At 39.5% G+C, this 23,115-nt stretch overlaps 1 protein-coding gene and 1 long non-coding RNA gene across 5 annotated transcripts in view; both read right to left on the bottom strand.

Moving 5' to 3' along the window:
- The window catches only part of cntn6 (contactin 6), a 175,548-nt gene that overhangs the window by 120,919 nt on the left and 31,514 nt on the right, over nt 1-23,115 (bottom strand). The window lies entirely within an intron of this gene.
- Nucleotides 518-3,020, bottom strand: LOC145551580 (uncharacterized). Its single transcript, XR_014087449.1, has 2 exons — nt 2,424-3,020; nt 518-1,075 (listed from the first exon to the last, which is right to left on the bottom strand). It is a non-coding gene; the product is annotated as an uncharacterized LOC145551580 (long non-coding RNA).

Raw genomic sequence — 23,115 nt, 5'->3', positions numbered from 1 at the left:
TGTGAACTACTGTGGAGTGAAAATAGTCTCAAAATATTTGTGCGTGTGTAAAAGTATTTGTTCGAGTGTAAAAGTATATGTGTATAAATAACATTTTATATTTATCTCTACACAGGACAAAACGGCTGACTGATGGATTGGGTCTGGTGTCATTTCACTTTCTGGAGGATCAGGATCTTTCAGATCTCATCTACCTTCTGATCCGATAGAGCTGCTGCAGGAACACATTGATCCTCTAGCAGAATCCTCAGATCCAGGCATCGATGTCTGGTGTCCTGCAACATTTAGATACGTCCTGGTCCAACACACCTGAATTACATGACTGCTTAGGACAGTCAAGTTCTCCAGAGTCGTGCTAATGACCCCTGACCTCATGATTTGACTCAGGTGTGTTAAAGAAGAGACATCTAAAGGTTGAAGGACACCGACCCTCCTGAACTGGAGTTAAAGCCCTGCTGTACAATTTTCACTCAATCGTAATCACATTTACTTGCATACAGTGGAAACTTGAGGTAGATTAGGAGTTTGCATAGTGTGTTTAATACCATTTTGGTTTCCATTTGTTGAAAGTAAATTACAAACATTTAGCCATAGTTTGACCACTGCTTTATGACAGAAAAAAAGTTTGATGTCACAAATATATGATTTTAATAGAGGCACCATTCCATTTATACTGTAGAAAGAAGAAAACAAAAGTGTTTCCTGAATTAACTTTAATGTTCACCTCATTGCACACAAAGGACAGATTAAATATTTAAGATCGCAACAAATCTGTTGAATCTTTAACAAAATAGGTTCAGATTAACATGGGTGGTTTCACAGCTACCTAGTTAACAATGAAATGTCTTAAAACTTACATGGAGGTTCAAATATTTACTATAATCAATTAAAAGAAAAAACCATAAAGCTGTGTATTCAAATAAGACCAAGGCCAGTCTGTATAGATTAAGGAGACACCATAACATCTACCAACAGAGCAGATTAACTACTGTAGTTGTTTGAAAGGTGTCTTGGTCCAGTTGAAGCTTCAGGTTTTGGTGTTGAACCTCCCAGAATCTCAGCTGCTGCAGATTGTCTGAAGATGCGGAGAAAAATACAAATAGACAGTTTTAGAAAAACTATGTTGATTTTTCTGAATAGCTGATGCACTGAAAGACCTGACTTTGACAGAACATTACTAAACCTGACATTTACTTGAATCATCACAATGTACCGTATTTTCCACACTTTAAGGTGCACCTTCAATGAAAGGCCTATTTTAAAACTTTTTTCATATACAAAGCGCACCGCATTGTAAGACGCATAGAATAGGTGCTACAGTAGAGGCTGGAGTTACGTTACGCATCCACCAGGTGGAGCTGCACTAAAGAGAATGTCAACAAAACAGTCTGACTCCGGTCGGTGAGGAGAGCCTTCCGCGACTGGGCCGGGCGTGGCCGGACGATGGTCACCCCTCTCCTATCGCGCACAGCATGTTCGTGGAGAACATAGTGCTAAATTACCCTGCAGACGACCTGATTCTAGACAGTCGGTAGGTAGATAGGCCAGTCAAACTTTATTAATAGATTACAAACCAGCGTTCTGACAACTATCCCAGCATGCACCGCGCGCTTCTTCTGCGGGCGAAAATGAAGTCAGCGGCTGCTTACCGTAGTTGCTAGACCTGTTGTGGCTCAATATTGGTCCATATATAAGGCACGCTGTCGGCTTTTGAGGAAATTGAAGGTTTTTAGGGGCGCCTTATAGTGCGGAAAATACGGTACCATCTACATTAGTCGACTTGAAATGTAGACAAACAGGAACAGCAGGTTTGTCCTGGTTTGCAGACGAGGTATATATTTGTTTAAGGGCCAATGAAATGGGGTCTCTGTGGATTTCAGAGACACAAACGCAGTTTAATCTGAAGATTCTGGAGGATGTGTGAATAAGTCTGTCATGAAAAATTTTACTGTACAGGATAAATTGTTACTTAAGTTCTCAACAAACGATAATATTGTCCTTTTGAGACCATTTTTTTTTAGAAATATAATGGTAATGACAAAATAATAATTCAAGAACACATTCTCAAAGGTCATTAAACTTTAAATTCTAATGAACATTTAACACTGGAACTGGAAGACATGTTTAATATCCAGAATAAATAAACTAATGAATTTTAAGACTTTTTAAACAAAATTGCTTTTCAAAATAAGGTCTAATTGAGAACAAAGTACCAAACTGAAGACTTTATCATCCAGTTTTTGGTAGAAAGAGGAAAAAAAATAGAAACGATAATTCATGCCAATGGAAATGATTGAGTTTGTTTTATCTCAATTAGTTTGTTTTATCCTGATTAATTGATTTATTGATTATTGTGACAGGCCTATGTGTGAACATTAGACTAAATCCTTAAATAAGTTGACAAGTCAACATAAATGACGTACCTTTCAGTTTGTTCTGGTGAAAAAAGTCTAGCAGCAGATGATGTTGCTGCAGGTCCAGGTCTACCTTCATTACTACTGAAGCAAGAAAATATGGTTTCAGTGATAATGACCAACATCCATAAATGCCATAATCTCCTGAAGATGCTTGCCAACTTCGGCATCATAAAACTTAATCAACCTGGGTTAAAGTTAAGACTGAAGACAGACTATCAAACTGTGCAGAGTGAGATAATAAAAATACATGGACTCAGCTCCCAACAGCTAAGGTAGCATAGCTCACATAAACATTAGCTCCCGCTAACAGAAACATGAGGAGGTTAGAGTATCAAAATACCAGACATAAAACGTAATCTGAAATAATTTATAATTACTCCATGTCTCATAATCGGATAGTAAAGTCTGCAGGTTTAGCTCCTACTTACTTCAGAGGACAAACCACCGGGACGCTCCGTCTTGCTTCTGGGTTTGTCTGGCTATTTTTCCAGCCAGCGAACCATTCTGCCACCCAGTGGTCCTTTTTCAGACCACTTAGTCTCCTGTACAGCTAAAAAAATGCACAATATGTCTATAAATAATTTTAGGATATTATAAGGAAGTGCTGAGATATAGTTTTCCACCGAACTAGCGTATTTGCCACTTTGGCACAAGCACAGAAACTCAGAGTAAAACTCAGATGACCCAGCTTTTACTAGCACGTAAACGCACCATCTACACAAATCTGGGAGCTTCCCCGAAGCGTGAAATGAGTCCCAAAAATACTTGTGCACTCGTAACCGGATCTGTGTGTAAATGCAGTTTTGTGTGTGTGTGTGTGTGTACCAGGTGATTTGCGTGTACTTTTTCAACTTTATAGGCGTAGGAGAAGGTTTATTTTATTTTTAAAGTTTACACACGCACAGATATTTTTACACACGCACAAACCATTTTACGCACGCACAGATATTTTGAGACTATTTTCACTCCACAGTAGCATGAAATGAGTCAAAAATAATTGTGCACTTGTAACTGGATCTGTACGTAACTGCAGTTTTGCGTGTGTGTATGAGGTGACCTGTGCGTAGTTTTTCAACATTTGTAGGCGCAGGAGAAGGTTTATTTTATTTTTAAGGTTTACAAATCCAGTATTACACATGCAGATACTTTTACACACGCACAAATCTTTTTACACACGCAGACAATTTGAGGCTATTTTCACTCCATAAACTTCAGATTAATAATATACCACAGTGTTTCTCAACCTTTTTCGGGCCAGCGCCCCCCTAGCCTTTATCCAGGTCCCTTACCGCCCCCCACCAAAGAATTTGTAGGCTACTTGCACTGACAATTATTTTATTATTAATGTTACTATCATTATTGTAGATGTTTTGAATTGGCTCACCGATTATGTTTTCCTGTACACTTCAGCGCGCCTTACGCTCATTCACCTCGCGCACATAACGGGAAAATGTAGCGAGTTTTGCCATAAACGTATCGGCGTCTGGAGGAGGGGAGTTTGGGGGTGGGGGGAAGTGAGCGTATGTTTCTACGGTCCTTCGTGGGGGGGGTGGGGGGATGGATGCGATTTACCTTTTCGCATCCATCTGAATAATGTGTAGTTGCGCCCCTGCCCATGACACTTCAACAATATTATTTTACCTTTTGTCTGGAAATAGTGTCTGTTTATTCTTGCCATACAGTCCTCTGTATTAATTATTGCTCGAAAGGTCTTGCCATACTAGTTTATTCCTCTGTATTTACTTTAGTTTCTTAGTTTATTCTTGCATTTTGTTCTTCATTCATTTCCATTTAGTTTCATTTGATTAGTATTATCCTCTCTTGGTTTATTGCTATGTCCACTTTAGTTTCTTTCCTGTTGCTAGATTTATTTTATCGTTTATTGACCATCAGTAATATTCACTCATCACCTGCTGCGCTGCCTAATCGTCATGTGTTTCACATCATGTGTTGATTTTTCACTGTTCAGCGTCGGATTCTCTGTTTTTCTGCCATAATTCACATCTAGTTCTTCGCTCCGTTTTGCCCGCTTCTCATGTTTTAGAGTTTTGCGCAATGTGCGCGACGTTTTTTTTTAAAGCCCCTAAGGTGCAGGGCGGTCAGGAATCGTATCAATGGGGAAAAGGCAGACTGACAAAGCTTTTAAAACAACGGAAACAATTTCTGCATTCTGATTATTGAAATTTAAAAGTGCTGTGGTACCGTTGTTCCATCAAACCCGTTTCATACCGGACCACTTACAGCTCCGGTGTTAACGCTATAAAATGAACGCTCTCTATCGTGGTATCACCCATGGAGGGATTTCTTTATTTAAATGGGTTCATTTTTCAGAGGGATACAAGGTCGTGATTTTAGTAATTACATGTTTATAAGAGCGATTTTCTGTTGTCCTTCCATGGTAGCGGGCAGCTTTCAAACGGAAATAAAAAACTTTTTAATATAAATTGCTGCTTTGACATGATCACAGAACTGCCAAAACATATGTAGCCTACATAAATACCAGACAAAGTGAATCACGGCAGCGTCATCAGCCGGTGTAACGCTGAACTGATGCGGAGCGGAGCTGCGCCATGAAGCTACAAACACTGAATAGAAGAAGAGCTGCCATCGATATAGTTGCAGCCAAGCATGATTTAATGTTACACAATACAGTTTTACCAAGTTGATCAAAGTCTAAACTGGTATCGTTGTGGATTTAAGGTGTAAAGTTTACCTTCGACCAAACGCCCCCCAAAGGCATCCCAGCGACCCCCTTTTGTAAAAATGTCCGCCAGCGCCCCCTGCCGGCCTCTGAACACCCCCTGGGGGGCGGTACCGCCCACGTTGAGAACCGCTATACTAAACGAAAGTATTAATTGTTGAGTCAAGGAAAAAACAAAGTTTGGCATAGTACTATACCACCTGGTGTTGCATTCATGATCCTTAGTACTGAAGTAATTTTCATTTTATACACATTTCTGAAGATTAGCAAAATAAATAGACTTTTGATTTCCTAGTAGACCACTGGAGATAGGCACCAGCACAGCTCCAGACCCCACTAGGGATAAGGATGTAAGAAAATAATGAATGGATGAATGAACGGACGGACAGAGCAATTTGGAAATCCGTTCTGGGCTTCAATTTGAAGAGGCTTTGTTTTAGAAACCAGATGGGAAGAAATTCCACCATTAACTTGTCCTAAAGAATCATTTTTGCTGTTGTTTTGGGTTAGCTGCTGTGTAGTATTTCAGCTAGTTTAGTTGTGTTACTCTTGATATAATTCACAGCAGATAAACAAAGAAACACACAAATGTGTTACCATGTTAAGTAAAGATACACATTTTCATCTGGTTCTGTGGAGGGTTTTGAAATCAATGTGGCAGTCACCGAACACCCAAAACCTCTTTCAACAGCACAGCATCTTCAAGCTGATGTGGATTTCTTAGATCAGTCAAACATGTCATAGCAGTGCATCACATTATGCAAATACACATCACCAGCCTGCATAAAAAAATCTGATAATTAAATGGAGGGAAATTAGATGCCCATCTCTTTGACTGCAGCAGGACTGACCAGAATCGCTGGTTGAAATATTACAGGAAATGTGCGTCTTTTGGGTTCGTTCCATCTGCTCCCAACCCCAATAAATGACAATAAAGTCATTTATTGTCATTTATAATAACAGTAAATGACTTTATTTATTGTTATTATGAATAAAGTCATTTATTTTTATTTATAATAAATTACTTTATTATAAATGACAATAAATGACTTTATAAATGACAAAGTCATTTATTGTGAGACACACTGACTGTTTCTGATATAGACGACATGGGCAGCAAAAACAAAAAACAAAAACAAAAAAACAGTTCCTAATTGATAGACGAGCAGCTTTAAGCTAATCAAAGTACACTCCTTTGATCACATGACAAAGATTTAGCAGCTAGCTTTCGCAGCCAACTGCCCCAACCAGCAGTTAGCTGCTGCCAACTGCTGGTTTATTTTACATTTTTAACTGCCTTTAAGTTAGCTTTAAGACTTTAAGTTAATTTTATTTGGCAAAAAAAATTATCTGAGGTGATTGAACCAACTCTACCAGACTATCAGGTGTAAAAACACCCTGAGATTGCTTAATGAAAATATGTCTCATTGACAGAAATTCCTTTCTAGCTGTCAATGAGACAGCAGAACATCACAAGAACTCCCGCCGCCCCGACTTGAGTTCTCTAATGCACACCGTATAGATCAATCCCAGCAGCCAATTAAACGCTGAGCTTCCACTCTGCATGTGGACAAACATTTAGCATTCGGTAATGGGAAGATGCAGACGGTGAAGAAAGGATGGAGAGGTCGTGGGTGGAGGAGGGCGGTTTGCTAAGCCACTCGTCAGGACATGACCACACAGCTGCTGCTACAGATTAGAAAGTGTAGCAGCACGGATATTAACATGCAATAGTTGGTGTTTGCAGCCTGCCAGGGCCCACCATGAGCTGAGAGGGGTGTTATCAGCTGAATGGAGGCAAGGAATGATCTGCAGCTCTCCGAGTAGCAAAGAAGCCAAGAGCTGCTGAGGCATTGCTCGGTGTTTGTTTCTGTGATCTCATGGGTACACACCGGTTTCCCTGCCAATCTCTTCAGAATTTGTCTCCAATAACTCCAACATTAAAAACAACTGCTTCTTTTAACAGACATTAACTCAACATCTGCCTGCAGCTGCACACCAGTTTGGGGCGGGGGGTAATGTGACACATAGGATGTGCATCTTTAATGCAAAACTTCAATAAAAGACAATTGAAATGACAATAAGATTTAGCTTGCTCCCTCTAATAGGTAGAGAAATTGATGTAAGCCTCAAACAGAGAAGCAATCTTTTGAAATCCAATTATGTAAAGCTGGCAGGTTTCCCTTTTCACAGTCTGAGATCAATCTCACAGCTCAGAAAACCAGATATGATTCACGGTGTGAGGGTCTGTGGTGCTGAAAGAGCGGGTCGAGCCAGTCAGAGCGAAGGAGGCGGGGAGGGGTCAGAGCAGAAGAAACAAAACCCACCAGTTTACAAAACCAATCTGGACTTTAGGAAGGTTTTAGGAGGCAGCATTGTCAAACCACTTGGTGCATTTAGAGCTTAATCAAGTAACTATATCAACTTCTGTTATTATAAAAATGGTATATGTATTTCAAATATGACTTAAAAGAAATTTGACATTGCAATTTGGTCTGTTTTTGAAACTCCACCTCCAGGAAGTCATCACAACATGGCTCCTCGATTAACCCTTTAACAACATTTTTACCAGCGTTACTCTGAGACGTAGCTCCTATAATGAGCTCAGAAGTTCCACTGGGTGTTTGCCAATTACTGCTGGCTAGTCTGAAGGAGCTGAGTGGGGGGATGGCGTCGGAGGGCTGCTGAGGTGGAAGCTTAGAAGCTGCAGCTCCAAGGGGAAGCTGTGCTTTGAATGCAGAGCATTTCCTTAATACAGCCCCTTTAATGTTTTAATTCCTTCTGTATTTTTTTCAGGTTCACCGAGTTTCAGTATAGCCAGTGTTCTACAAAGATACCTTACTGTTGCACCAAAAATTAGTAGAGGTGGAATGCTATTTCAGCAGCCAGATTTTTTTATCCCATGGACTAAAAAGTAAAAGGATGAAATCAAGATGGCGAGGTACCTTCTGCTACCTGTGTGGTAGTTTCTTAGGAGCTTTTGGACCTTTTTTCTCTTTTATAGATTTTTTGGACGATATGTTTTTACCACATTCTGTGGATTTTGGACTATTCTCTTATCTTTACTGTATAATACTTGATCAAGGCACAGCAGAAAAGTAAGCTATATTCCTTTATCAAGTTGTAATGCACACCCATCCTCCCAACCATGACTGGGATCAGAAAACACAATACTTCACACTGTGACTGTCTTTTCTGCTGCTCTTGTGGTTTTGTTGAGTAGTTAAACAGCTAAGTCCTTCATACAAAAATAATCTATTAAAAATGAGTTGTTTTTTTTAAATAAAATGTGTGGGAAATAAAACAACTCAACATTGTCAGGTGCTTCCTGTCAGAGACAGAACACTGGTGAGTCTATTTTTCAGTCTGAGCGTGACAGTGTATGATGCCAGCCTACACATGTTTTTATTAAAGCACATGCAGCTGCACCAGCGACTGTTTTCTCTCGCCTGTCAGAGCCCGCTGAACAACTCGAGGTATCACACCAAGCCCAATTAGTTTGGCAGCAGGACTTATTGGAGTGAAACTGCCTGGCACAGAACAAAAATCAAAGCATTTTATGGCAACCCCTCCCCCAAAAAACCTGAAACGTCAATCTTGCTCTGTTGCCAGGCATCAGTAAAGGAGTAAAAGAGGAGTTGCTTCACAACATTGCTTCACGACAGTATCATTCTTTAAGCATTATTTGGGAAATGTTCCTCTTTGTTGCAGTCTGCTGAAGAAGTACCCCACTGAGTAAAATATCACATCTAATTTCAAGAAGCTGAAGCTGTTCCCACAGTCTGATGATACACGTTAAAGGGGCAGTAATATGTGTTTCCCAGGTATGTGGTGTCATTTTATAGCACTATCAAGTAACTATGTTACCTTCAGTTGTTGTGAAAATGCTGAATATATCAAATATGACAAAGTTTGACTTTGTGATTCATCAAACTGGGTCTCCGTCTCTTTAAAAACTTATGCACTTTCTGAAACTCTAGCTTGAGGAAGTCATCACAACATGGCTCCTCTATTAACTCCAACAACGTAGTGCTCCTATAATGAGCTCAGCAGATATGCGTTCCACACCAGGTGTTAATGGGTCAAGTGGACCTCAGCCTTAAAAAGTTCGAGAAACACTAGTCTAACATGATATCAAGTTATAGTCCATGATTGATATCGAGTAAAGAAAAAAAAATTACATTTAGCATCATACATAAGCACAAATATCAAAAGCAATTGTGAAATCCTTGCAGTTGTGAAATTCTAGTAATCAACAGCTGAGTTTCAATTAAAAACGTGCACAAAACTTTGTTGATATTCCGCTACTATAATTTTTTTTTTAATAAATTATACAATTGCATCGTTTCCTGCAAGATTGCTTTGAAACAACTGATTGGACTGCTCTTTTCCAGCCACGTGAAGATGACATAAAACAACAATCTTGCCATTTAATTTTTTACCAAAAGGATCAGTCTTGATTAATGCAATTCTTGTGCCGATTTCAGGGTTTCCCCCAGCGTATTATAAGCCTGGTGGCCCTCCATGCTTTACTAGCCCCCCGCCTCTAGCCCTCTAGCCAGGGTAAGCATTCCTTGTTCATGTTTTTAGGAAAAAAATAAAATAAAAATTACTTAATTTCTTTTTCATTTTTTAAAGCCAGATTGCAAGCATCTCTGTTGCTCTGAGCGTTACACTTGCAGAGCAGATTTATTCCTAAAAGATAGATTTATAATAGATAGGTTTATAGTTCATGCATTTAAAGCTGGCATGAACCACTCATCATGCAGGTTCAGCTGGGTGAGGAGCTTTCACGCTCGCCTCATAGTCACGCATCACGCTGGTTTTATATTATTTTATTAGACAGACAGATAGATAGACACTTTATTAGTCCCTTTGGGATTTACCCTCAGGAAAATTGTGGTTCAGTCTCCCACACAGCACCAATACATCAAATCCTTAAACATTTTTTTTTTGTTAAACATTAACATTTAGTGTGATTCTATAGCTCCTCTGTTTCCATTGTACTCCTGTTAGCCCTCCTTCAAACCTCCAGTGAGGAGTTGAGTTTTATTGCATGAGGGACAAAGAAGTTCCTTAGTCTGTTGGTCCTGCACTTTGGAAGAAGCAGTCTGACACTGAACCTGCTTTCCTGGCTGCTGATGACCATGTGCAGAGGGTGGCTGGTGTTGTCCATAGTAGCCTAGAGTTTCTGTAATTTTGTTATAGTTAATATGAATTAAATAATATTAGTAATATTAGTAGAATTTTTCCAGTTACATGGTGCAACAAACCATATCAAATGCTTTGTCTTAGAGTTGATGCATGCGGCAGTGCAGAGATCTGAACAACTCGGCCCATAAAGTCCAGCAACCAAAACAGTTTGTGACTCTTATGAAAAACTCAACAGACACGAAAATGGAAGAGCTACTAAAGCCACATTAGCAGCGTTACAGTAAATCTCCCATTTGTTGGGCATCTCTGCGCAGTGCAGCGGATTTAACTCATCATGCAGGACCGGTTCAAGGCTGTATGAGGCCTTGTGCAGAATTTGACTTAAGGGCCCCTTTTGCTGCCAAAAACATCAGCATCTGCAACAGCTTCTGTGTTAGATTTAATTAAATCTGGGATAAGGGAAGTAGTTTAATTAGCCAACCTAAAAAGCAATAAGTTATAATTGCAGTTTACTGATTTGTATTTGTGAACAAACAGCTTAAACTCAAAGATTAAATTCACAGCATCAGAGTGTAGCTATGGTAACAAAACAGTCCAACTATGAATATTGTTCTTTGAACTTTTACAAAGTAAACTTGCCAGCTCCTTAAAATCTTACATTTAAAATCTTTTAATTTATACATGCTGGAAACATTAAATCAAATTTAGCAGCATTGATCATCTCAATAAATATTGCATTTATGTATCTGTAGTCTCTGTTAAAATATTAGCATTTATGGCCCCTGAGCCCTGGGAGGCCTGATGGAGCCACCGACTTAATTTGGATTAAACAGAAGTGCAAATAATTGATATTCATTTTAATTTATTTTTTTTTATTTGATGTTTTTAAGACCATTTGTGGATTTAAATGTTTCACTGGCGACCACCGGGTTTAACAAGTTTTCTGGGGAAAACCCTGGGTTTGATTGATTGTTTGCCGTCTTTCAACTAAGAATTATCTCTGAACATGAAGTTCTTCTAACCAAGTCACATCACTACACTCTCCCCCTCACTCTTGCCTCCTTTCTAAGCCCCCTGGTCTATCAAAGGAATGCTATTTGCTCTTGCATTAGGGAGTTGGAAGGCGCGTCCTGCTTGTTTAAAATTCAATTGCTTTACCAGTCATCTAATTGGATTTGGTAGAAGTGAGGTACCAGTGACCTTTGCTCACAAGGCAGCTTGTTTAAACTGAATGTCTTGTAACCCCGGGACACCATCTTTAAATTATCAGACAGTGTGATGACAGCTCACGTCCAAAGGTTAAATCAGTATTCTATAAACACGGCCAAGCGATGGCTATGGTAAAATGCATACTTCATAATCATTTGTGTGTACCGCTGTGTATCCCTCATGTGTAGAGTTTTACTTTGGGTTATAAGCAGCTGATAATTTTCCTTCTATCCCCAACAACTGTTGGAAATTATTGTTGTAACATTTTCAACACCATTTGTTTGTTTCATCCTTTTTTTGTATATCTGCTTATAGTAACACTTCAGCATGACCTGCCAATGCATCCGATTCTTTCAAATGAAGAGTTAGATCCCCAGTTATTAAGTACCAGTGTTTTAGGAAGTACTTTCCATGAATGTCACAAGCTATAGATGTAATAGGTACCACTCATGTGGGCCACTTCCACAGAATGTAGGGAGGCATAGATGCTTAGCACACAACAAACAAAGAAAGTAATTTTCTGATTATTTCAACTTGTGAATTTTTTTCTTTAGGACCAGTTGAGAGCTCTGATAGTCCACAGAAATCCCCTTCTGGAGTAGCAGCATCTCAACTAGTGAATTAAAAAGGCCCAACAAGCTGAAAAAGAGCTCTACAAACAACCGTCGGCATCATTTTCCAGACCCGTTTAGTCCGGTATAATCGAAATCTGCTTTGTTTGCTGAGAATATCCGGTTCATTTGCGGACATGTGAGAGAGCAATTGAACTTTGATGCGGACCAAAAAAGCGAACTCTGATCAACTTAAAATCTAGGTTTTGGTCCGTTTGAAGTGAACTCTGGCAAGATTTAAATTCATATTTGAATGCAAACGGACTGGACAGCTCTCCAAAAGCAGGAAGTGGACTACAGCATAGGGCATTGTGGGTAAATACCAGTGGTGGGAAGTAACGAAGTACAAGTACTTCGTTACTGTACTTAAGTACAGTTTTCGTGTATCTGTACTTTACTTAAGTAGATTTAATAATGGGGACTTTCTACTTTTACTCCACTACATTTTACAGTAAGTATCTGTACTTTCTACTTCACTACATTTCTACAAACTGTCGCGTTACTCGTTACATCCAAGTCGCATTGATCTTTTCTTCCGTTAAAATGTGAAGTTCAGGGTCTTAAGGTGGCGCCGTAAAATCCGAACAATAACGTGACTTAGTGTCTGTTGTCACCCATCGGCTCCACCTTTACTCGCACGCGGAGCTCCAGACATGCGCAGTGGTTTCCTCTGAGCGGGAGATGTTTGTCTATAATATAATAGCTGCATAAATTGATATGGTGACATGTAAAATCAGCAGCGCTTCGCTTTCACAGACGGTGGGACTTCGTCCAACTTTTAGCGTCACGTGGAAGGAAAGCTTAAAGAAAGGTAAGATCTGTGCTAGCAAAGCTAGCTGTACTGAGACACATGTTGCATCTGATGAAAAAAAGTTGTCACTCATGCTCTGAATTATTGTGTGGATGTTTTGACTGAGGTGTCGCATATATGGGACAACGCTGTGACCAAAGTCTGCAATATAGTGATATGACATTCAGGAACGATCCGATTCTTCTGGACGGATCTTTACTAAGTCCTAAGGACTGAAGCCTCACCGAGAGCCGTTCTTTGTTCTTGTGTACACTGCGGTAGCTATAAAAAAAAAAATTCCCTTCTCACCCTCCGCAGATGGTCTGTTTCATCCTCTGAGCTCGGGTCCTCTACCAGAGGCCTGGGAGCTTGAGGTTCTCTTCCAGTATCTTGCATGTGCCTAGAACTGCACATTTCTGGACTGAGATGTCTGATGTTGTTCCTGGGATCTGTTTGAGCCACTGCTCCAGTTTGGGGGTGACTGCCCCGAGGGCCCCGATGACCACAGGCACCACTGTGGTCTTCACCTTCCAGGTCTTTTCCAGTTCCTCCCTGAGGCCCTGGTATTTCTCCAATTTCTCATGCTCCTTTTTCCTGATGTTGTAGTCACTTGGTATTGCTACATCCACCACAACGGCTTTCCTCTGTTCTTTATCCACCACCACAATGTCCGGTTGGTTCGCCATTACCATATATATATATATATATACATTCATTTAATCGCTGAATAAGTAAAAGTTGAACGTATGAACACAGAGCATGCTCATTGCTCATTGATTGATTTCGTCTCCTGTCATGGTGGCAAACATCGCAGTGGGAGGGAGGGTGAGAACAGTCATGGTGCTCATTCTGCTTAGTTACTTGTTGCGCCGTTGGACAGTGTTCATAGTTGAACGTTATTTACCGTTAATTGCGATGTTTCAGTTGTGGTTTCTGACATATGCAATATGGGCAACCGCCCAGGGCGTTATTTTTCTAGGGATGGCAGGAGACCTCTGCGGATTGTAGCACAGCGATGAAAGCAAAACAGAATGAAGTGAGTTTTAATTGATACTGGTTAAATATATTTCAGCTCTAAGTATTTAATATCTAGGTGTTTTTATGGGAATGTGGATCTTTCAGATCAATCTGAAAACTAATTTTGATAGGTAAACTTAATGTTATTGTGTCATTTAGCGCGGGGCGCTGGTCTCGGGTTCGGTGGTCTTGACTACAACTCTGCTACATGGCTCCATGGTTGCATATCCTCCACCCCGCCCGCACCTTCTTTACATCCCCTTTCAGTTAGATTTCTTTCTAAATAAATGTGACTAATGAAGTTCATGCTATGTTAGGACAGGAGACAAAATGTTTCCATCCCTGAAATTATGATTCATAGAATCACATATCTAAGTCTAAACTGTTACAGAGAATAAACACAATAAGAACATGTTTAATCTGTGGTAGTGTTAATTAAAATGGCACATTTCTGATGTATTAAAATTAAATACGATCGGCACACTTAATGATATTAGCGATTAGGTAATGCATTCAGCGAGTACTTTTACTTTTAATACTTAAGTATTTTTAAAAGCCAGGACTTTTTTACTTTTACTTAAGTAAAATGTTAATGTGGTACTTTGACTTTTACTTAAGTACATTTTTGACTGTGTATTTGTACTTTTACTTAAGTACATTTTTTGAGTACTTTCTCCACCACTGGTAAATACAACCAAAATAAACACACAAGTCTATCACTAGTGGGAGAAATGGCTCGTGGTCTTATCAAAGTCAAAAGAGAATTTTTATAGCCGCTAAAATCTGTAGCCACTCCGTGTTTATTTACATTTAGTCAAGGGTGAAAGTAAAGGGGTACGGCAGGGTACTGCATACCCCCTAAAAGATTTAGAGGGGGTACGCAGTACCTGCAAGAGAGAGGAGCAACTGTCTGCTGTAAAACATCAATGGGTTCACTGTGCAGCCGCGACTGCGCCCACTAATTAGCCGTGACTGATTCGTTTTTCAAGAACAATCTAAAACAGACAATCAGTTAATAAATAACTTTTTTCCCCATTTCATATGGTCTCTGAACTGTTCGTGCTTTACTAGAGCAGGGCTGCAACACGTCGACCGCGGAAGGTTTTAAGTCGATCTCGGCATTAGGACAAACTGAACGCCGCCAGGGCGCTGAGACCAGCACGTCCTTCTCTAACTCCTTATCAAAACGTTCAGAACTTTATTAAAGAACAACAGCAAAAAATAAATCAGCAAAACGTGTTCAAATTAATGATTCAACAACAATAATAATCTCAGTGATTATTGTTTCAACAAGGTGTTGCGCAATTCTGTGCGTTTCGGTTCCATGACAAAATAACTAGCAGAGCAGGAGTTTAAAATGAACTAATAAACCACTGCTGTGTTCAGGGAGGCTCATTAATGATCGCATAATAAATATTGAGTCTGAAAACCTGATATCGAAACGGACTAAATGTAATCTCTTGTTGGCTTGTGGAGCGCAGGAGGAGAGTAAAAATGTGCGAGTGGTTTAGAGTTGATCACCTGTTCGGGTTGCTTTACCTTTGTCTTGGCGAATTACAGCCGCTGTAGTTTCTGAACATTCAATAAACTACAAACTTGGACTAATTACCTCGTTCTGTGCGACTATACGTCAATCACAACAAACATCAAACACGGCAAATACGTTTCATTAAGTATTTAACAAACAAATGGCTTCTACCGCGATAATTATGTGAAATTAAATTAATTGTAATATAAACAAAATAGTTCGGTGCATTCGGGCTCAGAGTCTGAGAGGCTTTTCCTTTATAAAAACAATTTTGTTTTTTGCCTCTTATTTAGTGGAAATATTGATGTTGAGATTTTCTCCAAAATAACCTTTTTCAACCTTTATAGCTCCACTGTTGAAAATGAGGCTCTAACATTCACAAATGACATTGAAATAAAATCTAGTCCAACATCTGGTTTGAGGTGATTCCTCTGGAACCTGTTGGAGGAAAAATATCCCAACTTCAGAAGATGAGCTTTAATCTAACAGAGCTCTGTGGTTCCTCCTATCAGTATGAGATTCAGGGTGAGGAGGCGCCATGTTAGGAAGAGAAGTGGAAGCTGCAGGATCTTCAGAACAAACAGGTCATGATGCTGGGCTACTGATTATCCCTCTGTCTGGACACAGGATCAATAGAACCAGTTTAAAAGCTAAAATGAATGGTTATATGCCAGACATGGAAAACTGGAACTGGGATGCACTCCATGCCATGATGTTCAGGATTTAGGTCTCACGGCATCTCAAGGTGTCAACATTACAGCCAGTGGGCTGAGAGAGGAAATTCAGCTTTATTTTGTACCAATTCAAGAGCTACCCAGCTTAATTATATTATATATATATATTTATTTTTATTTTTATTTTTTTTTTAATTTATTTTTTATTTTTTGTCATAGTACCCCCAAGAATTTAAAACTACTTTCACCCCTGCATTTAGTGAAGAAGGAAGCTGTGCTCAGTGTCTTCTCCTGAGGTTTTTGGGTCGTTTCTCTCAGTGGCTGTTTGTGCAGTGCCCCTGAAGGCAAGGAGTGGAAAAGGCTGCTTAAAGCATTTCATTTTGTTTGACACAAAGAAAGCCACAGCAGCTGAACAAATTTTGAATCAAGTATATGGTAAACCTTTAGCTAAAATTAACTTATCTGTCCAGATGTGGCAGGACAATGGCAAACTGAGCCCAATTTTGTCATCTTCAAGCCTTGTAAAACTTGTGGTTGGAAAACCTAATTTGGGCCGATATTTCTGTTATGTTTATATTTAACCACACTGCTGACAATACTTTTCTCCTTCAGTTAAACACTCCATACAAATACAACACGGCCAACTTTTGAATACCTGTACGTTTGAAAAGATTGCTGGACATATTCTAAAATTATTTTCACTCTACAATGTTAGACATCACCTGTAGATTTAGTGAAGAGAAGCAGCGTACAAACTAATCTGCAACATGTTTACGTCAGGGCTGGAGTGAGTCATGCGCTTCTTTGTACAGTTCTGCACAAGGTTACATAAATCCCCTGGATGACTACATAGATCCTCCTTCTGTAAGGAGAACCAAATGAATGGCAGCAGGTTTGAAACATACTGAACCTATTAAAGCAGGAATCTGGCAATGTTTCAAACTCAAGGGGTAGGCAAAGAAACAAGATGTTCTGATTTTTTAAATGTATATTTACATGCAAGGCCAAAATTCACCCTGTCGTTTCTGAACAACAGCAGATAAGGAAGAAAAAATATTTTCTCAACTTCGCCAGCAAGTAAGGAAGACCCAACCTTCTCATTCATCATTTCATATTGTTGACTGGGGAATTTAATTTTCAATCTTAAAGCATGATTATGGGAAGCTGGCTAACAGACACACTTCACAAAAACCTGGAATGTTGAAATACTTGCCATGCTGGTGGAAAAAGAACTGCTTTAGTGTTCTTTGGAAAAAAAAGGGCATTCAATTTTTAATCTTTGATCATAAAGTTCAAATACGTCATTACCTGAAGTGTAGTGATTCATTTCCACTGCATGTAATATACCATTACTACCACAAGGTGGTGATAATGCATTTAAAGTTGCTTTTTTCTTTTAGGAGAAGAAAAACAAACTAGTACTACCAGATTTGGATTAAAAATTAAAATTCCAGGAGTTTAACTTAAGAAAAACTTTTCAAATCTTAAAACTGTCTTGAGACACGTAACAATCTCAACAAAGTGCTGTTTGAATTACTTTTAAAGGTTTTTGAAACTGAGGACCAGTGCAAACAGTGCTAGGTGGGTTAGCATACCAAAAGTCGACCACAACAGCATATACTGCCTTGTGAGGAAAACCATTAAGCAAGTATATGGATTAAATATTGTCTGGATTATAATTTTAGGAAGACATTTTTTCAACTTTTAAATTATTGGCTAATTTCAATCAACTTCTAACGCTGCTAGAGAGGAAAAGTACCACGTTCAAGGTGGAACTACCTCTTGTTAACTGATCTACATTGATCCACTGGACTTGTGGAAAATATATGAACACAAAGATTTGGTGGCTGGTGGAACCAGCGAAATCGTAGTTTGTTACCAAAACGTTGCAACAAAGAGGAAGTTTTTCAGTGGCAGAAGTTCTGGTAAATGAATCCCCACTAGCAGATTATTTCACTTATAATAAGACATTTTTTCAATGCTATAAGTGAAATAATCTGCCAATGGAACTAGTAGTTTTTCCATCATTAAGAAATTATTGACTTTAAACAAGCCCCTATATTTTGCTGAAAAGTTACTTGTCTTATTTCAAGTGTACTGCAATGTTTACAGTAGAAACTAGACCAAAATATTTGGTAAAATTTTGTGTTTTTGCAGTGATTCCCTCCTTCCTTCTCCAAAGTTACGTTTGCCTCTTTGTTTCCCTGTTTTATGATACTCCTCCTTGTTCGGCCAGTTTAGGTGGACAGTCTTGGAAGGTTTGCTATAGAGCCATACTCCATATCAGGACAATAGACTGAAGAGTATTTCATGAAATGTTCAAAACTTTTGGATATTGATTTATAAACCTAGCCATGATTCTGCCTTTCCACATCTTTCTCTGACCTGCTCTGTTCTTTGTGATTGTTCATTAACAAGCCTTCACAAAGCAGGTCCATTTTTAGTCCAATTCAGTGTCTTTAGAAGGCGGTCAATTGGACTGGATTTTATTCAGGGATATCAAGAGTATATGGGGCTGAATGAAGGCAAAATTAGTATTTTTTTATGTAACCATTCTACTTTACAATTACAAGCTACTTTGTGTTGGTCTTGCACAAAGTCAATAAAATATAATGTTGGTTGAGTTTGTAAAGTGACAAAATGGAATAAAGTTCTAGGTGTACAGAGTCTATGTTCCTGGTAGAAATATACAGTAAAAGCATTTGCTCTTTACTCAGCCCTTTAGGTATTCATTCTTCTTCCACATGACAGACAAATGAAAGGCAAAGCAAAATTACACACCCACTGCAGCAGTACACAGGAGCAGCGTCCAGAGGAAGCTGAACTCATTAACATCTTCTGCTTCTCCTTCACGAAAAGCATCACAGAGCCGCCTGAGAAAATAAATGCACTGTGTGCAGTTTTCTGACAACACCTTAGAGGATTTCAGCCACATAAAATTTCCATTTTCCTCCTTTTGGAACATTTTAAAAGCTGCTAAAGGAAGATGAAAAAAGAGTGAGTGAATAGTTGCTTTGTGCAGCTTTAGAGTTTAACAGAAAAATAATAACATTTAGTTGGAGAAGAGGCCAACATGAACCGGTGGCTTTCTCATTAAAGGTTTTCAAAATTCCTCACATTAACCCAGAGGACAGACCAATTATTGTTAGACTTTGCAGCAGAGTATTTCTGAAAGTCTGTTTCCTGGGTTGAAAACAAAGATGCACTGAGAAAGGCTGATAAAGCTGGAAATATGACATTTTCCAATTACCGTATTTTCCGCACTATAAGGCGCACTTAAAAACCTTCAATTTCCGCAAAAGCCGACAGGTCGCCTTATAATCCGGTGCGCCTTATATATGGACCAATATTGAGCCACAACAGGTCTAGCAACAACGGTAAGCAGCCGCCGACTTAATTTTCTCCCGTGGAAGAAGAAGCGCGCGGTGCATGCTATTACAAACACTAGTTTGTAATAGATTACAAACTAGTGTTCTGACAACTACGTCAGAACACTAGTTTGTAATCTATTAATAAAGTCTGACTGACCTATCTACCAGTGTTGTGGTCAAGACCACCTAACCCGAGACCAAGACCAGAGCGCATCGAGACCGAGACAAGACCAAGACTTTTAGGGTCCGAGACCAAGTCAAGACCAAGACCGAGGGAAGTCAAGACCGAGTCAAGACCAAGACCAGCGGCCCGCGCTACATGACACGATAAAATGTCAAATGTGATCAAAATTGCTTCTCAAATTGATCTGAAAGATCTATATTCCCATAAAAACACCTAGATATTAAATACTTAATACATTTTACCAATATTAAATATTTCATCTCTGTGCTACAATCCGCAGTGGTCTCGTGCCATCCCTAAAAAGATAACGCCCTGGGCGTTTGACCATATTGCTCATGTCAGAAACCACCACTCTCTGCACCATTAAACAGGCAATTGAGGCAATGCCCGGATGGTAAATAACGCTCAACTACGAACAGACCAAGGAGCAACAAGCAAGAAGTAACCAAGCACAAGGCGCTCACCATGACTATTCTCTCCCTCTCTCCTGCTACATGAACCCAGCCAGTCTGACACCATGGCACACATTACAGCTGCCACTTTGAACGAAAACAATCAAAGAGCAATGTGCATGCTCTTTCGTTCTTGTGTTTTAGTTATTTGTTAATTTAAAAAATGTCCATCCATCCATTTTCTTGACACCTTTGTCCCTTAGTGGGGTCGGGAGGGTTGCTGGTGCCTATCCCCAGCTAACGTTCCGGGCGAGAGACGGGGTACACCCTGGACAGGTCGCCAGTCTGTCGCAGGGCAACACAGAGACACATGTACATAATTAAATTAAATAATGATAGCTACTGCAGTGCACGCAGAGCATTACAAGAACAAAGAACAGGTGTTCATCAGGTCGTCATACACTTATCACGAACTCACGGCTATATCTGTCAAGACGCCATGAGATTTCATTTAATCAGCAACATAGAATCATGACGTGGATCGTCACACACTTTATTATTAACAGTTGCATGGCATCCTGACTTAGAGTTTAAGTAGGTTAATGAGTTTTACACGGGCTGTTGTAGCCGACACCAGCTGCAGCCAGACCCTGTTTTAAATACACTTTGAAACCACAACGCATCTATATCTATATAGTTATCATTGTAAACAACTTAATGATTCATTTTTGTCATAACTTGTTGGGTATGGTGAACTGACAACTCCTCTGACGGTCGGACTTCTTAATACGCATGCGCGGTACTCAATGAATGTATGCCATTCTGACAGCGTATGGTAATCTGATAGAACAACGGCTCTCTCTCAGTGACACTCCAGTCCTATCTTCTAAGTAAAGAGCCATTCAGAAAAATCTAACCGTTTCTGAATGTCACATCACTATATTGCAGATTTTTGGACACAGCGTTGTCCCATATATGCGACAAGTCAGTCAACACCTCCGCACAATAAGTGAGTGACTTCTTTCATCACAAATGCTTATGTGTCTCTGTACAGCTAGCTTTGCTAACATCATGTCAATGGAGTTTACCTTTCTTTGAGCTACTTTTTTAAGTGACAAAAAAAGTTAAACCTAGTCCCCACCGTTTGTGAAAGCGAAGCACTGCTGAGTTAGCTGTGGCCATCGGATTTCTTATGATTTATGTAGCGCTATTCCATTACTGACGATTAGACAGATCTTCTGCCGCTGAGAGAAAACTCTGCGCATGTCTTGGAGCGCCGCGTGCGAGTGAAAGGTGGGGAGGGGACGGGGGAGAAACAGATACACGTTATTGCTTGGATTTTAATTGGTGCGTTTTGCATCCACTGAAAACAACAATGTTAACTAACTGGACAGTGTACTGTACGTTTAGTGATATTTTCACAGTTGCGGTATCGACTGGTCTTGAAATAAAATGCTGAGTCCTCAGAGCCAGAGACAAGACCGAGACCAAATCAAATCAATAAATGGTCTCGAGACCAAGACTGATCTCGAGTACTACAACACTGTTATCTACCTTCTGACCGTCTAGAATCGGGTCGTCTGCAGGTCATTTAGCACCACGTTCTCCACGAACATGCTGTGCGCGAACGGAGAAGGGTAACCATCGTCCAGCCACGCCCCGGCCCAGTTGGGGAAGGCTCTCCTCACCGACCGGAGTCGAACTGTTTTGTTGACATTCTCTTTAGTGCAGCTCCATCTAGTGGATGCATAATGTAACACCAGCCTCTACTGTAGCATCTATTCTATGCGCCTTATAATGCGGTGCGCCTTTTAAATGGAAAAAAGTTTTAAAATAGGCCATTCATTGAAGGTGCGCCTTATAATCCGGTGTGCCTTATAGTGCGGAAAATATGGTGGTGGTGCCATCATGCTTTGGGGATGGTTTCCTGGATCATCAAAAACTCAAAAATATTTTCTTCTGTGTCACTCAATTGTTGTATAATTTAAGTGCCGACAGGTTGTAGGGAAAGCATTACTTTTCAGTGTTGAAGTGAGGCGATGCATATTCTACACATACCAAAGATTACAGTGAAACTGATACTTTATGAATCCAGCTTTGCACAATATTTTCCTGGTTTTTTTTATTTACCTATTGAAAATTACACCATTCCCTGTGTATGTTATTCAAGATATTGATAGGCTAATTTTGTTTTAATTCTTTGTGTTTACTGCAATGACTTATAATGGATTTTAAATCATTATCAAATGGTCAAAGACTTTCAAAAGCTTGACATCAGATTCAGCCATAAACCTGTGATCAGTGCATCTTTTGTTGCTACGGTAATATCGGCAAAAGAAGAGCAAAAAAAACAAACTCAGAAACTCTTTTTTTTTTAAAGCTTCAAGGTGAGAAGCAGTTTCATCTGGCTGGTCAGTAATTACAGCATCAAGCTTTGCATGATATTATACAAATTAGCACTTACTGCACAAACAAACAGCTTAATCAAATCATATTTATACTTGGAGCCAAAACAATGATCGTATTATAGTCTGGATATGAACATAATTAATGAAATTTCAGGGCGAGTGTCGGGGAGTATGATTCTATCAGTCGGCTAGAATTTATAATCATTTATCAAGAAGTGACACATAATGCATCATTTTCTACATTGTAAGAAGGGAATATAAATGATTCTCTGAAATAAAAACAAGAAGATTTATCAGTACACAGTGTCAGATTACGATTGAGACTGTACGCAGTCATGCTACATTAAAACTACATAATAAACTCACTTTCAGAGTGGCTTTGATGCAGCCGCCTTTCCCATACTGGATCGGTTCTGCAAAGCGCCAGAGGTCCGGCCATGGTTTGAACATCCACCAAAACATACAGTTTCTGTCTCAGAGCAAACAGCACCTCCAAAATTGATGGCGCCGCACAGAATATCATTGAGATGCAGACGCAGACAAATTCCCATTTGATATTCATACTGCTCCAGAGCATAATGAAATTCTTATCTTTCTAAACATGCATAGATCTCCCTCCACTCTTGGTGGAATTAAAGAGTTCCTTGAACAGCTGTACA

The sequence above is a fragment of the Poecilia reticulata genome, chromosome 5 (genome assembly GCF_904066995.2).
Source record: "Poecilia reticulata chromosome 5, P_reticulata-male-v2, whole genome shotgun sequence".
Taxonomy (NCBI): domain Eukaryota; kingdom Metazoa; phylum Chordata; class Actinopteri; order Cyprinodontiformes; family Poeciliidae; genus Poecilia; species Poecilia reticulata.
This window is presented reverse-complemented; position numbering and strand designations above follow the sequence as displayed.